A 12015-nucleotide genomic window follows, 5' to 3' on the forward strand; every position below is an offset into this window, starting at 1 on the left:
CGAAAACAATTTGAGCATATGACTTTAGTGAAGGTAAGAAAAGGAACACACTATTAATCAAAAGACAAATTGATCATTACAAAGGGAAAGGGTAAGAAAAAGGAACATATGCAATCAAAGCTTTTATCAATTTAAGGAAGGTAAAGAAAGGACACACAGAAATATAATGACGATACCCATACAGATTTATATTTACCTATAATGGTGTGAAGACCAACCCTGGCCACGGGTCAGTTAAGGACAGAAACCCCGAACGTTGCAGTTCCCAGTAGGCCAGCAGGTACAGATCAGAATCAGGACAGGACAAACCAGATTTGGATCAGGACCGTACCACCAAAGGTTAAGACCAGCACCCGCAGTTCAGTTGCAATGCCTGCGCTACTCCCTCTCAGCAAGGAATCAGCCACAACCCCGATTGGGTTACAACATATACCAGCAAAGTGCTTCACCAGCACTTCAGCTTCCCAGAACCCCGATTTGGTCAGCGAATCTTCTGACAGAGTGCTCCACAGCCCTCTGCTCTTAATCACCTATTGAGTGCGTTGGGTCAGTGACAGGTCAGCTATTCGGACAAGTCAATCAATTTCTCTAGCTAAACCTAGGCTAGTTATACTGTTTTCCAGGTCAGTGTACCACCCCCCAATGTTGCAAGTATAAGGATCCCCAATTTTGATTGGCCAAAAGAGGTGGAGAGGTCGTCACACCATACCAAATTTTAGAATGTTGCCGTCTCTTATTCAAATTTACGTTCCCTCCCATCAAATTCAGGTTCTCATGCTGGTTTATTCCACCCAACAATGGATGTTCTATTGAAAAATACATTGTTTATACATTGTATAATTTTGAGTTCATAGGGGCAAGTTCCCAGGAGCATCTTCTCAGTCAGTCAGCTCCTTGGCTATAGTCCAAATGTCACTGTTCCAGAGACTTGCGATTCTCGCGCAGTCGCAGTTTCAACAAACATGGAGTACAGCGTTACGAGATAGGCCAGTTTTCAAAGTGTAACATGAAATGGAAAAGAAACAGTTTTAGAACACAGAATAAATGAATACACTTCTACACAGAATATTTCTACTCTATACCCATTATCTTAATTTTATCTATAGCATTAGTGTAAGAAGGAACCAAGTACGAGACCCCTACTTACGGATATCGATGGAAACACCTGGGACAGACACGCACCGCCAGGAAACCCGGGTAACTCTTGGTCCGGGTCTCTATTGCAGGCAGTCGGAGGCGGGGCCAACGGAGAAGACCAATCACGACGTCCCTGGCAGGAGGAAAAGGCGGACCAGGAAACAGGAAGGTGTAATGTCTGGGAGTCCGGAAGCGGAGAGGAGAAGAAGACGCGAGGACTGGGAAAGATGGGACCAGAGGAGACAGCGGAGCAGGGCGAGGAGTCAAGGAAAACCACGGACGACGACGGGGAAACCGAAGAGTGGTCGGAGGAGTGGTGGATTCCTGCCGTTCCCCAGGAAGGCGCAACTGCCGCCGTAACTCGGGAGAGTTACGGCCAGGACGGTGAGTGACACCGTACACAGGGATTTGGGTAAAACAGGGCAGGGAGGCGGGAGGAGTAACGCGGGAGGGCAGAATAGAGGGAGGAGGAACACGGCAGGCTGAAGGGTAGTGAATCCCTTTCCGCATAGTTCTTTGTCGGCACCGGGCGGTTAGCGCTCCTTTCCCTTGGCCCTTTTGTAAACGACCTAGCTATCACTTTACCTACTCCTTCCTTGATACCTGCACCTATGTCCTGCACAATTTGAACAACTAAGCAGTCACCATTAGATATCGCCAATACTCCACTAATCCTGAGAGTGGAGTTGATACATTCTTCTACTGCCTCGTAATGACTGCCTGATATTTCACTGGGTGTGGTGACGGTCCCCCTTTTTGCACCATTATCTTACCCTAACAAACTACGGATCACTTGCAGTCCTTTTTTATTCTTTTCTCGAGTATCCTGGGGGTCGATGGAGGAACCACGAACACCAGTTCCACGGAGACGCCAGAAGACTTCATCCTTCACCAACATCTACAAGACTCCACCTTTTTGTTATTACTATAAATAAACCCACAATTGACAAACTACTTAAGCCTCCTAGCTTCTATTTCCGCCTATCCCTCCCACAGGTGGTGTCAGAAGTGGGATCGGGGGAAATGGAGGCTGTAATGAAAAAGATGGCGGACAATCAGGAACAATTAGGAAAAATTATGGAGAAATTCCTGGCCTTAGCCGAAGAGGATCGTGATAAATTACATCGGACCCTTACCACCCAGAGTACCGCCCAGGAAACCATTATAGGCAAATTAGCTGAGACACTTGGCCAACCAAGACCACACACCACTCTACCTTCGGTCGTGACGCAAAAGTTTGTTGCTGGGGAGGACTCCGACTTCTACTTTTCTAACTTTGAACGAATGGCCAGGGCTGCAGCCTGGCCTCAGGATAAGTGGGGCCAATACTTGGGACCGTTACTGTCGGGAGACCTACAAGCGGCGTATCAGGCAGCAAACCCTCTGGGTCTCACCCTGTATGAGGATATCAAACGGAGTGTTCTTGAACGTATGGGGATCGACACCGAAACTTATAGGATACGATTCCGCCAAATCCGAGAGGGTCCACAGGAAACCCCAAGAGCCTTGTATTACAGAGTACGAGACTTAGCAGATAGGTGGTTAAAACCAACAAAAGCTATGAAGGAGGAAATAATGGAGAAGGTATATCTCGAACAGTATTTAACCTCCCTGCACCCTCCTATTCAAAAATGGGTCAGACAGCACACTCAACTAACCTTGGAAAATGCGGTAGAGATAGCCAGTGCTTTTAGTCGCGCTCAAGAAAGCCAAAAAGGAAGAGAATATTTTTCTTGGAAACATTCTGACCGCGGTGCCTCCACCCGGGCCGTTAGACGTTTACCCCACCCTAAGAAACCAGAAACCGTGACCCTTCTACCCGGACCCGTGCCTGTTATACCCAGACCAACTATCCCACAAGGACCCCAGTGTTTCCATTGTGGAGCATATGGGCACATTGCATGACATTGTCCTCAAAAAGAAGAGCCAATGGAAATTGGTCTGACCCGGTCATATCTATGTCAGACAGAAGAGAGAAAACCCCTTCCTTATCACCGACAGGTCACTGTTAATGGAGGGCCTCAAGAGGCCCTGATAGATACTGGATGCCTCCAAACTGTCATGCAGCCAAAGATCCTTCCGGGGATGTCAAGGAAACCCAGGGGACTGTAAATATCATTTGTGTTCATGGAGACCAAAAACAATACCCCACCACCAAGGTTGAGGTACAACATAACCCTGACATAGACCCGGTGAAGATGGATTTAGGTCTTATACCTAAGTTACCAGAACTGTTTATACTGGGAAGGGATTATCCCTATTTGGAGGACATCCTGAGAGAAAGAAAACCCAGTGAAGATGAGTGGAGAGAAACCGCCCCCTTTGCCTTCCTGACAGATCAGGAATGGCCCACCTCCAAACAGAAAAAGAGCAAAAATCAAAAGAAAAAGGAAAAACGAGACTGGACATATGTAGCAGTAGCTAAGCAAGATGACGAATGCCTCTGGGAACATGATCGACAATTCTATGCAGCACAAAGGGAGGACCCCACCCTGAGAGAAGCCTGGAATAAAGCAGTGGACATCGAAGACCCCCAAAATGTAGGTCCCCAATTCTTGAAAATAAAAGGCCTATTGTACAGAAAAGGGGGAAGAGACCAGAAGCCCCAGTTGTTAGTTCCCCTACCCTTTAGAGAGAAAGTCCTCTTTCTAGCTCACAGTCACCTTTTAGGAGGCCACTTTGGTGGGGAAAAGACAGAGAGCACTATATTATCCCAATTTTATTGGCCAGGGATATACCATCAAGTTAGGAAATATTGTCAGGAATGTCCTATCTGCCAGAAAAATAGCAGATATAAACCACCTCCAGCCCCTCTTCACCCTCTCCCGGTGATTGATGAGCCCTTCTCCAGAGTGGGGATAGACCTTATCGGTCCCCTCCTACCTTCCTGTAGTGGATGTAGATATGTGTTAGTCATTGTCGACTATGCAACACAATTCCCAGAAGCCATTTCCTTACGCCAGAGGTCTTCAAACTTTTGTAGGTTGAACCCCCCATCTGAATTTTTTTAGATGTCGGGCCTCCCCACCACCTGACAGAAATTTCTGGAATCTGGTACACTACATATTCGACCGCCACCCGCATATCCAGGGCCATATCTGACAAACAATGTTCAACACAATAAGAGTGTTTAGTAAACTGCTGGTTTGTGAGTGGGTGTGGTTAAATGACAGATGCTTTTTACAAGACTCAAAAACTATTTTCCGAGATAAAATGTGCGCAAATTGTTTTTACTAGGTTGCTTTATTTTACATAAGACATAGATTGATCATAACACCGCCAACATTAATGTGACAGGTGTGCCTATTTTTTGCCACAGAGACGGTCAATCTGTGGATGGATTTTTTCTACTGCCATTCTCAGGCTGTGCTCCACATCCACTAATTTTACAGCAAATAATATCTGTGAAATCCTCCAATTTCTCATTTGTGAGGGCCCGTTTTGATCTAAAAAAACTTTGTATGGTTGCATGAAACAAACACATTTCTCTGCAAATAGTAAGACTCTCCCACATCAATCACATTCAAAATAAATGAAAAGAAAACGTTTTTCACAAGAATCTGTTTGGGAATTATTCCAGGCCATCCGGGCAAAAACAACAGAGCTGTCTCTATCACGGGGCCCCCTGGAAGGATGGATTGCAGTGGATGTAAATATGTTCTTTTGTACTTTAGGGCGAAAACTTGATGGGGATGACATGCCCATGCTTGTGTACAGGGGCGCAACTAGACCCAAACTTCAGTTAGGGGGGGCTACCACTCTCAGCCAGGTATGGCCATAGCACTGGTCGCACAACGTGTAATAGTATTTTTAGCACCCCCTCCCTCATTTCCTCCTTCTCCATGAATTCCCTCACTACCACTCACCAACAGTGCACCTCATTCTCTATAGCATCTTTCTGACAAACATTTCATTTTTTATAGCGCTACTCATAGTTTACTCAGACTCAGTTCTTTGATCTGCATGGTACAAGCTCTTTGTAGCAGGCACATTATCCCTCTGCGCTGTGTGGTGGCAGGAGTGCGCAAGTGAGTGCACAGTGAGCGATGCATCAGTGTGAGAGTGAGGTGAGAGGAGTGACTGCAGGGTGAGTGAGGTGACCATATGAATTTAGGTGCGGATGTAAGTGCAGAGTGGGACGAATGAAGGTATGGTTAGTGATGGGCTTGCTTGAGTGACATTGCAGATTGAGCAGTGAGGGGGACAGGTGAGTGAAGTGTCACATGAGTGCAGGTTGAGTAGTGTGCTCATGTGACTGCAGGGTGAGGTACAGGGAGAACAGTGCAAGTGCATTGTGAGTGCAGAGTGATCACTGTGAACGCAGATTGAGCTGGTGAATGATGTGAGTGCATGGGGATCAATGTGAGGGCATTGTGATTGCTGTGAGTGCAGGGTGAGCATGAAAGTGAAGGGCGAGAATGAGGAGATAGTTGTCTGAATGCAGGGTGCATTCCCAGACACTTGAGGTAACTCAGCATGTTATTGATAGTGGCGTAGGGTTTCAGATACAAGTTACACTATTGCTATTATGGCATTAACTGCGGGGGTTTTGGGGGGGACATTTTGAAAAAAGAGTGGGCAAATGGTGCATTTGCAAGCAAACCAGAAGGTGCTAGATGCGGGAAGGAGGCCACCGACTGAGGCAGAAGCAGGGGAGCAGGTAAAGTTGGGGGCCAGCAGTGGTTAAATGCAGGACAGTGATACTTGAGATAAATGGTTCTGCATCAAACATCAGCTGAAATCCAAAATGGAGAACCCTGCTAGCCCTGACTGCCATCAGACACTCAGTAAGGAAAGTCCTGGGGCGTCCCGGCTTTTCAGCCACTCTGGTCAGTGCTAGCACAGGATCAATCACATTAGAGATGGTGAAAACAAGGAAGGGGAGAGGAAGAAGAAAACAGGAAAGGAAAATTACTCGCAGCATGACTAGTCTGGGCAGTATGACTTATATAGAAGTAAAGACCGTGAAAGGAGGAGAGGTGGACTTTAGAATGGAGGGTGGAAGGTAAAAACCATGGACCTGATGCTACCTTCTTGTGAAAAGGTTGACGCACAGACTCTCATACCCTTGCTAGGAAAGCTTGGGAGGAGATGGTGAAAAGGCTCTGCCAGAAACTCTAATCAAGGTTACATTCTAGAGATGAGGTTCAGTACCCACGCCCCCTAAATGGAGATTTTAAACTAGCCAGCTTGACCGCAGATGTTGCATAAATGGATGAAACAGTATAAGGTGACACAAATATGACTGCTCTGGGAGGCGGGGGACAAGATTGTCAGCCGAGTACCCAGTGCAAAGAGCACACTGAGAATGACACAGAAGGGAATATAGTGCCACAGGAATGCTCAGTAAAAAACGGGCGTACTACTGGAAATAGTGAAAATCGTTTTATGGCAAAACGGGGCACAAATCTATGTAAACAAGATTACACTTATAAGAGGAAACAGTAAAAGGGTGCAAGGCGTAGGTATAGAGAGGACAGTGTCAAACCTCACGAAATAGAAGATTTATTGGAGCTATCAAATGTGCTGGGAGTGAGACTGGATATAAATGCCCCTTAATTTGATTGCACTTTTATTTATTTTTAAAGTTCAGTGAATCCGAACAGTGTACATTTTAGTTTAGAAAAATCATACAACATAAAAAGGACCACATTTGAGACTTCCTGTTAGGCTTGCTTAGCATGTTAGTCATAAACATGCACCAATGCAAGACAAACAGTACAATGTATTCCCGCAAGTAGTTTGGCAGCAATACAGTTTAAAAAATGTATACGCTGGCACAAGGAACAGTGCATTGTTCGTCGAACTGATATAGTTTTTTATGGTGAATATATTGACTTTGGGTATACAGAAGCTTCAAGAACTTTATGAAAGCATCAACATGGGAATTGCATATACTGAAATGCCGATGGTAAAAACCTTAGTAAATTCTTCCTGAATCACAGGGCTATATCTGCTGATTTACAAGACGGCCTCATCCACGAATTCAAAAGTACTGATGCACTAGCCAAGCATGTTGCATTGCTTTCACGCGCTGCCCAGCTCTTCGATATTGGCAGAAAACTACGCAGGCCACAGGTAGACCCCTGAGTTCAAAGCCTTTGATAAAAACGACTAAGCAAACCATTCCAAAATGTTTTCAAGTGTACAGTTCTTATGTGTGAAAGCAGGGGGTGCATCGCACAGGACTATGGACACCATGTATAAGTACACATTCAACCTCCTCAGGTGGGTGTTGGACCATTCAATGCTTGGCCTCTCTGTTGAAGCTACCAACTAACCTGGCATGCTTGTGGCATCTGGTATTGTGTGCGTGAAGCAAGCATCTACATTACCAAATAACCGGGCCGGACCACCTGCTTTTGACTCTGATCTAGAGGTCACATGCTCTACAAATCTAGTGCAAAATAACCCCAGAGTGCAGTGCACACATTGAAACTCAAGCAGTTAGATGACGTAGAGCTTTTTCACATCGCTAAGAAGGTGGGAAGCAGCTTTTATTGCAAATAACACTAATTTTGTGGTTTTAGTTGTACATAAGAGTTGCAGCATTTTACATCCATGCGGAGTATGGCGCAGCAAACCACTTAACATGAACAAAACCCACTAGAAGCAAAGCAAGTGATCTGTGGGCGCTACAGCGGAAATCGCCACGGTAATAAGCACACATGTACCTCGGTCCCGCACACCACGGGCACCTCCAAGTTGGGGGTCGGTTTTCAGGGAGAGGGTCCGGAGCTGTTGTCTGCCGGAAGTCCGGTGAAAGGGGGCCAGCAGTGCAGAAACCACATGGGCGGTGCAAAGAAACGATCTAAGCGGCACAGGTCATGTCAGGCAGCGACAGCAGGTTTTAGTACATGCAAAGCCAAACTTTATATTAAAATATGTGGATGTATGCCCTTTCACAAAGATTAATCAAGTGACTAGCTCATCTGAAAAAAAACTACCCACGGTCTTCAGGGAACTATGTATGTAAGCAGTTGAATGCAGGAACTTTATTCACGTGAATTTCGCGGCACTTCCTGCAATCTCTGCTGCTGTTCCATCATTGGTGGAACGTCAGTGGTGACGTTCCTCCCTGCTGATTAGCTGCTGCTGCTCCGGAGTTCTCCTATTCAAAAATCCCCATTCGAAATGGGTCACGACTTGCGATCTTAGCACAAGATAAACAAAGATAAGATTCTGCAGTGCAGTGCGCGCCCCCCCTGGGGGGGGCGCGCCCCACAGATTGCAGAACTCTGCCTTACGCCATCCCAATACCACCCAGATTGCAAAAGCAATGATCTCTTTGTTCTCACGGGTTGGATTCCCTAAAGAAATTATTACAGACCAGGGAACACCCTTTGTATCCAAACTTATGAGACAGGTCTGTCATCAACTCAAGATTAAACAGATCCGTACCGCAGCCTACCATCCTCAAACGGATGGCCTTGTTGAAAGGTATAACGCCACACTCAAAACCACTTTCAAAAAGATGTTAGATCTGGAATATCGGAAATGGGAAGATATGCTACCCCTTGCTCTCTTTGCCATCAGATGTCAACCCCAGAAGAGTACAGGATATTCCCCATTCGAACTCCTGTATGGCAGGCAACCCCGTACCCTTCTCGATATGATCAGAGAGGAATGGGAAGAAGAGGAAAAGGGAGCCAAACCTTTACCAGAATATGTGTGGGGTCTAAAATCTCATTTAGCCCAAATTAGAAGCATAGTCAAAAGCCACCTAGAAAAGGCACAGGAAGGTCAAAAGAGACAGTACGACAAGAAAGCCTCTGAAAGAATCTTAAATCCTGGCAATATGGTCCTCCTCATGATACCTAGTTCAGAGCATAAATTAATAGGCCAATAGCAAGGACCGTTCAGAATAGCAGAGAAAATAACTCCTGTAACCTACCGTCTGGAACTAGACCCCAATAACAAAAGAAATACCCAGATATACCACGTGAATTTATTGAAAAGGTGGCTGGGTCCTGTACCCACACTGGTAACTCTCCCAAAGGACTCTGTCCCTTTATTCCATCAGAGCATAGATAGTGACCTCCCTCCACACTTACAGCAGGATCTCTGTAAAGAATTGTCTTCTCTACAAGGTGTATTTTCCATAAAACTAGGGAAGACCTCTTTGGTACAGCATGAAATTCACACCCTCCCTGGGAAAAAGGTCCGGTTACGTCCTTATCGTTTACCTGAATCAAGAAGGGAGGCTATAGAACAGGAGGTACCAACAAATGCTTCAGTTGGGAATCATTGAGCCCTCACATAGTGAGTGAAACTCCCCCATAGTAATAGTACCGAAGCCCGACGGGTCGATACGCTTCTGTATTGATTTCCGCGAGATCAATAAAATATCCAGATTCGACGCATATCCTCTACCAAGGGTTGACGAGATGGTGGAAAAATTGGGTAGAGCACAATACATCAGTACATTGGACCTATGTAAGGGCTATTGGCAAGTTCCCCTCCGAGAACAAGACAGAGAAAAAAACGGTTTTTCTACTCCTGCTGGTCTATATCACTTCCTAGTATTGCCCTTTGATCTACTTGGGGCTCCGGCCACCTTTCAGAGATTAATGAACCAAGTACTCAGACCCTGTAATGATTTTGCAGCTGCATATCTTGATGATATCATTATATACAGCAACTCGTGGGAGGAACACGTTAGCCACCTCAAAAGAATAGTGCAGGTTCTAAAAGAGGCAGGATTAACTATCAATCCAGCCAAAAGCCATCTGGCTGGAAGATCAGTTAAATATCTGGGTTACCTACTGGGGGAAGGATATATCAAACCTCAAGAAGAAAAAGTAACCGCTATAGCACAGTTGTCCTTTCCTCTTACAAAAAAAGATCTAAGGGCCTTCCTCGGTATTGTAGGATACTATAGAAGGTTTATTCCCTCATTTTCACAGACAGCAGCACCTCTTACTGACTTCCTTAGAAAAGACAGGAGAACAGAGACAGAACTACAAAACCCTTCCCTCGCTATTCATCAAGCATTTCAGAACCTAAAACAGGCCCTGATAACTAAACCCGTACTGCTCAGTCCAGACTATAGTAAACCTTTTGTGCTGCAGACGGACGCTTCTGACTATGGCTTGGGAGCCGTACTATCCCAACAAGATGTATTAGGACAAGAAAGACCTGTAATGTATATAAGTCGAAAACTATTCCCACGAGAAAGAAACTATGCTGTAATTGAGAAGGAGGCACTAGCGATCAAACGGGCTATTGAGTCCCTAAAGTACTATCTAGAAGGGCGGGAGTTCGCTATGTATACAGACCATGCACCCTTAGAGTGGCTTGCCCGTAATAAGGGACATAATGACAGGATCCTAAGGTGGTTCCTTTCCCTACAACCATACAGATTCAAAACCTTCCATCGAAAGGGACAGGCCCTGACTAATGCTGACTTCCTCTCTAGATATCCAAGTGAACCTTTTCTTGTAAACAAAAACTAAGGGAAAGGGGATGTATGAAGGAACCAAGTACGAGACCCCTACTTACGGATATCCATGGAATCACCTGGGACAGAAACGCGCCAGCAGGAAACCCGGGTAACTCCTGGTCCGGGTCTCTATTGCAGGCAGTCGGAGGCGGGGCCAACGGAGAACACCAATCACGACGTCCCTGGCAGGAGGAAAAGGCGGACCAGGAAACAGGAAGGTGTAACGTCTGGGAGTCCGGAAGCGGAGAGGAGAAGACGACGCGAGGACTGGGAAAGACGGGACCAGAGGAGACAGCGGAGCAGGGCGAGGAGTCAAGGAAAACCACAGACGACGACGGGGAAACCGAAGAGTGGTCGGAGGAGTGGTGGATTCCTGCCGTTCCCCAGGAAGGCGCAACTGCCGCCGTAACTCGGGGGAGTTACGGCCAGGACGGTGAGTGACACCGTACACAGGGATTTGGGTAAAACAGGGCAGGGAGGCGGGAGAAGCAACGCGGGAGGGCAGAATAGAGGGAGGAGGAACACGGGAGGCTGAAGGGTAGTGAATCCCTTTCCGCATAGTTCTTTGTCGACACCGGGCGGTTAGCGCTCCTTTCCCTTGGCCCTTTTGTAAATGACCTAGCTATCACTTTACCTACTCCTTCCTTGATACCTGCACCTATGTCCTGCACAATTTGAACAACTAAGCAGTCACCATTAGATATCACCGATACTCCACTAATCCTGAGAGTGGAGTTGATACATTCTTCTACTGCCTCGTAATGACTGCCTGATATTTCACTGGGTGTGGTGACGGTCCCCCTTTTTGCACCATTATCTTACCCTAACAAACTACGGATCACTTACAGTCCTCTTTTATTCTTTTCTCGAGTATCCTGGGGGTCGATGGAGGAACCACGAACACCAGTTCCACGGAGACGCCAGAAGACTTCATCCTTCACCAACATCTACAAGACTCCACCTTTTTGTTATTCCTATAAATAAACCCACAATTGACAAACAACTTAAGCCTCCTAGCTTCTATTTCCGCCCATCCCGCCCACTATTAGGATTAGGCAAAACGAACAGCTTTGCGAAAGCAACAGTGCAAGCTTCTCGCATGTGAGAACATAGAGCAGCCATATTAGCCCTAGTGCGCAGAAGCGGCAGCTTCCCTCCAAATAACGAATACGTCATGTCACGTGAGTATGACAGACGCATGCGCAATAGAAACCCTTGCGTAGCAGCAGCCATCTTAAATGCAAGAGTATTAGGATTAGTAAAACACATAAGCAAGCTTTACTCGGACACCCTGTGTAAATGTAAAATATGCTAAATTAGTAAAACAAACAAGTTGGTTACTTTATTATCGTTATTCGAGGTTCATGTGTACAAGCAAGTCGCTTCATGTGCGAATCCTTGCTCCATCAACTGCATCATTTTCCTCCTCTGTTTGG

General features: G+C 46.1%; 1 long non-coding RNA gene across 1 annotated transcript in view; it reads right to left on the bottom strand.

The window, feature by feature from the left end:
- The window catches only part of LOC144766941 (uncharacterized), a 107676-nt gene extending 99788 nt beyond the window's left edge, over positions 1–7888 (bottom strand). Inside the window, exon 1 of the long non-coding RNA XR_013597992.1 lies at positions 7812–7888. This is a non-coding gene — a long non-coding RNA (uncharacterized LOC144766941). The remainder of the gene's footprint in view (positions 1–7811) is intronic.
- Positions 7889–12015: the final 4127 nt, after the last annotated feature.

Source organism: Lissotriton helveticus, chromosome 7, assembly GCF_964261635.1.
Source record: "Lissotriton helveticus chromosome 7, aLisHel1.1, whole genome shotgun sequence".
Taxonomy (NCBI): Eukaryota; Metazoa; Chordata; class Amphibia; order Caudata; family Salamandridae; genus Lissotriton; species Lissotriton helveticus.